The 5,371-nt window shown below is 34.3% G+C and overlaps 1 long non-coding RNA gene across 1 annotated transcript; it reads left to right on the forward strand.

The window, feature by feature from the left end:
• Positions 1–1,191: 1,191 nt before the first annotated feature.
• On the forward strand, positions 1,192–1,672 carry LOC121266150. The gene is made up of 2 exons (XR_005940751.1): positions 1,192–1,303; positions 1,642–1,672. It is a non-coding gene; the product is annotated as an uncharacterized LOC121266150 (long non-coding RNA).
• The last annotated feature ends 3,699 nt before the right edge of the window (positions 1,673–5,371 follow it).

Genomic DNA, 5,371 nt, shown 5'->3' on the forward strand with positions numbered 1-5,371 from the left:
GAGAAAGGAAAAGTCTTAAGGCAGGCAGTTCTGCGCACCTATGTGTACCGAAGTGCTGACATGGAATGAATTTAATAAAACAGTGTGTTTCATTTTAGCCATTTGAGGCGGGAAAGAAATTTGGATCGATCTGGAATCTGAAGGGAAAAAATGCAGAAAAAACGCAATGCAACGTTTCGCTCAACTCACATTCTCCTTCATCCCACCTTCTTCTCCATTCTCGCATCCCTCCTTCTTCGTGCTGTCTCGCCCATCATAGAAACCTAAAGGCTCCTCCATTCTCGCCGAAACGGTAAGGCTCTCTGTTTTCTCTCTTTCCATTCTCTATTTCTCTTCACTTCAGCACTGTCAGTTCTTGGTCTCTCCTACGTCAAATTCTATTTTTTTCTTTGAGATTGTTATGAACTCTAACCCTAAGTAGATGTCCTCTTCCCTCTTTGGTTCCAAACCCTAATCCTAATCAAATTCCATTTTTGGTTCCGAGCCCTAATCCCTACAAATCCCTATTCTCTGTCGACGCAATTCAAAGTACAGTATCTCTCTCTCTCTCTCTCTCTCTCTCTCTCTCTCTCTCTCTCTCTCTCTCTCTCTGCTTCTCTCTTTTTGCTTTTTTGTATTTTTTGCTTGATCTGAGGAAATGTGGGAGCTGTTTAGTGATGGAGTTCAGTCTATGAGGATGAACTACTATCCTGCATGCCCTGAACTAGATAAGTATGTGCACTGTATGAAAAACTATTCCAATTGTAGCGATTTTTGCTGGGTAGTCAGACTACAATCAAATCTCTCCTTTGTCTTTTTGAAGATTGATCAGAATAATTCAACTATTCACATTGAAAAGCTGGACTGAGTACTTATAGATTTTGGACTTTTAAGCATCTCAAAGATCATATATATACGCGTACTTCTAAGGCCGTTTCAATAGAGGATGCTTTTCATGTTAGGAAATTACTAATTTTGTACATATTATCACTATTTATCTTTTGATTTTGTTGTAATTAAGGTTTATCTACTTTGTGCTACACAAAATTAGCTAGGGGTATTACAATTTGTGAACTCAACACCAACTCAAGAAGATAAACCAGGAGATTAAGGCTGAGGGATCTGATTCATTTAAATAAATGGGTTTGGTAAAGGTTGGCTCATATACGATATAAACCCAACATGTTGGCCCTATTTTGCTCACAATACTTGTACTGATCTATTGAGTTGGTCTATTAACTTCAATTTTAGCTCATAGTTTGCATAGACATTTATACCAGCAAGCTTATGTCCTCAAGAACAGGTATGGCTTTCTTTTTCGAAGGTAACTTTGCAATAGTATTGCTTGTGCTAAACACTAATATTGGTACATCATTAATTCTCATTACTCGCAGACCTGTGCAATTTGCATGTATAGATTTTTTTTAAAAATAAAAAGTACCATATGCACTAACAAGATAGGAAATTGAATTATGAGGTTGAATTGGAGAAAATCTCCCTACTTCCAAACTTACATGTTTTGATAGATTTTCTTTTTCACCAATTGGTTTGTCTCAGTGGTTTTAGATGTTACAAAACTCCAGGCTACTTCTTTGTGTTTTTAGTGCATATTGTCAAGGTCATTTATTTGAATTTGTAATGTTGTGTTTTAATTGTTTTTAGATCATGTGTAATCGGTGGTCATGTACTCAAACAGAACAAAGATGTTTGTCATTGTGTTGGGCAGAACAAAGATTGTAAAAAGGGAGTTGGGAGTCCACAACGACCAACTTGATATTCAAAGGCAACAAGCAGGCATCTGGCCTGAATGCACACTTCTTTGTATCTATTGGGTGATTTATATTTTAATTTTATTGTACTTGATACGATGACAGTGAATACCCATTGATCAAGGCAGCTTGATATATGGTTGATGCAGTTGGACAAAAGCTCCAAGAATGTCTAGACTAGATCTGTGTGTATGTAGTCACCATAGTGCCATTAGTATGCTGTAACCCTGTGAGGTTTTGTCTCTCTAGTTTTGTTAGTCATTTGATGTTGTAATAGAATTATGGATGTAGTTGGAAATTCTGTGTGTATGTAGAAGTTCACATATTAGCGATGAGTTGTGAACTATTAAATGTGTTCGTGGAAATTGTAATTTAATCCAGTTGATGAAAGAAGGTATTGAGGTTACACTTGAGTTGTACATCCTAATTATTTATTTACAAAAAGAACCAAGCATAGTGCATGAACAAGCAGAGTAATCCGAATAGAACAAGCAGAGTGCAGCACAATCTTGAGACACATAGCAGCAAAATACAACCTGTAGCATCATTTCATATACCATTCAGTTGGTAATTTCGTCCACGAGTTCAGTAGGTAATTTCGTGTACAAGATAAAACCACTCAATACACAGATGAAAATAACACTACTCTTTGTTCATGCACTCAATACAAATGAGTTCACTTTTCATACACGTAGCCAATATATTCCAATACATGCAAATTAGTCCAAATATTTTACAAACTTCCACACCAAATTTATACTGCAGCTAGCAGTTTCAGTCATCAATCAGATTTTCCCCAAGTACATTGACTTATAGCCACAGTATTCGGATGGGTTCCATCTACCCCAAGTTGCATCTGTGAACATAATATAAAAGTTAAAAACTCATCCACATGAAACAAAATCTAACACTTAAGATAGAGTGACCAAGTTAAACAAGATCAATTCCACTTTCTTGAGTCTCAAAGCCAAACTGGGTTCCAATAAAGTCTAACATTTCGGTAGTGTTTTGGGCGGATAACAACAGATAAAAAAAAAGATTAATTTAAAGAACTCTGGATATAGATATTTGTAGGATTTAATCGATCTGGGTGCTTCTCAGAGAATTGCAAAACTGATGTTTGATAATATGTCACTCAGAGGTTCTTGATAGCAAAAAGCTTATTTTCTTTTGTCCTTGAAAGTACATTCTCAACTAATGAGGTGTAGCTTGTAGATTTGATGTAACTATTCATTACTTAGTACAATAAGAAATTTTACTAGATTGTATATTTTGGGTTGAGAAACTTTGGTCTCAAGCAATCAGTGGATGCACCTCAACCACGACTTCTATTGCTTCAATGTATGTACTGCTAAATGCATAGAAAAATATCCTAAATGTATGTCTGCTAAATGATGGAAGTTTAAGCTACGATGAGTTTGTAAGCAGAGGACTGACCTTGACAAAGATTTAGGACTTCTGGGCAATCACCGATCCAACAAATCCTATCTGCCAATCTGCAGCAGAGGTGGGTTGCGTGGAGAGGAGATCCCTTGAGTGGCGGAGGTGGGTCACGCGTAGGCAAAGGTCGGTCGCATAATTTTTTTTTTTTTTTTTTGAATATTGGCTCGCAGAGGGGAGAAGAGACAAACTACAGCGGGTGGGTCACTCAGTGCTGCATTAGATTTTTGTTGTAAGAGTGGATTCACACGCAAAGGGGAGAAGAGCCAGATGAGAAGGGGAGATGAAATAGTGAAGCCGATGGTTCTTCCTCTCTTTTAATCGTGTTTTCTTCTTCTTCTTCTTTTTCTCTTTTTCGAAAGGGCATCTAGTAAAACAATCCACCTCAGCACTGGGTACGCTATTGGTGCGCCATTTTGCCTGTACCTAGAAGAACTGTTAGAAAAATGCATATGACACATTTTGATTATACTGCTTTGTGCATTTTACGTCTGTACATTTGGATAGTGAAATGATTTCAGATATTTTATAAATAGTAATACAAAATAATGATAGAATATTGAATATTAGTAAATAGTAGTAAACGTAGGTAAAAATTAATAATAAAATAATGAATAATAACAGAATATTATGAGAATACTCTGTCATCCAAACTAGCGCTAAATCTCTAATCAAAATTTATCAAAATCTAAATCCATGCCTTTACAAAAAATTTCATTTCGCAGCATCTAGTAGTTGAAAAGGATGCTTTGAATTCATTGGAAGTAATGTAAAGACGCCTATTTTGGACTATGATACTTTATCTGTTTCATTTTTTCAAGTCTACCTTGAACTTTCGAATTCCTGTTCATGGTATGATCAGTTACTCTTCGTGGGTTTTGAGGCAGTAATTATTAATAATTGGGTGTTGTTTAGATAATGAATTGAGATAAGATAATTTTAAATGAAAATTAAAAATTAAATAAAGTATTGTTAAAATATTATTTTTTAATATTATTATTATTTTAGAATTTTAAAAAATTGAATTATTTATTATATTTTGAATAAAAATTTAAAAAAATTATAATGATGAGATAAGAAAAACGAAACACTTCCCCTATCTAAACGTAATCTTGATTTATTTGCAAGAATCAATTTTAGTTGGAAAAATCTAAAATATGATGCAGTGTAAAATGGGCTTTAAGCCCTCTAATAAAAGATTTTCAAGTAAGCTTTTTCATCAGAACTAAAATACACTCACCTACGCACGCAATCAAAAAACATGCTGTGTCTTTTTGTTTTTTTGTTTTTAAACTAATTGTAACTGTACGCCACCGACTCCGATGCACTGGCAGGCGGCAATCAGCTACCGTATTCCGGTCAATTTCAGAAACCTCTAGGGTTGGTGGCCAAAAATAATAAAGAAAATAACTCTTAGAAATAATTAATATTAGGGTTTTAAGAGTTTGTTGTTTATATTTTAGAATTTTAGAGTTTTCTTTTTAAAACAAATTAATTTAGTTTTGTTTAGTATATAACTAGAATTGGTAAAATCATGTCATGGTAAGTTATGACCGGAGGGTATTTATACCATATCCTGACAAAAAATGCGCCCATTTCATTATGCCTTTTTCTTTTGATTTTATTTTTCTGACTGCGAAAACAACTCCGACTGTGTCTTTAAAATCCAGGAGAGGACCGGAGTAAGGGTCAAATTCCACTCGAAGTTGGGCTCAAATTGGAGTACTTGGGATTAATAAGAAATTTTCAGTCAGGAGTCTCACTTACAACACATTATTGTAAATGGAGCATTATCTGTTGTGAGTCCACCTAGAACTCTTTCGAAAGTTGAATGGACCGAGCTTTTCTAATAAGCTTGACGTTTGTTTTTAATATTATTTTTATATTGAGATTTAAAAAATTGAATTGTTTCTTTTATTTTATATGAAAATTTGAAAAAGTTGTAATGATTATATGAAATGAGATGAGTTAAGTTAATATGAGTTGTGAAAACAAACGAGGGGTATATATAGCACTGATCTGAGTTGCCCGGTCTATCTCAACCAAAAGTCCAACAGCATATATATATATATATATATATATATATATATATATATATATAAGATTTCTATTTACATAATGTTTCGTAATGTTGAAGCATGTGTGGCTTTAAATTAGTTAATTGTGATATTGTGGCATTGACC

Source organism: Juglans microcarpa x Juglans regia, chromosome 5D (genome assembly GCF_004785595.1).
Source record: "Juglans microcarpa x Juglans regia isolate MS1-56 chromosome 5D, Jm3101_v1.0, whole genome shotgun sequence".
NCBI classification, from domain to species: Eukaryota; Viridiplantae; Streptophyta; class Magnoliopsida; order Fagales; family Juglandaceae; genus Juglans; species Juglans microcarpa x Juglans regia.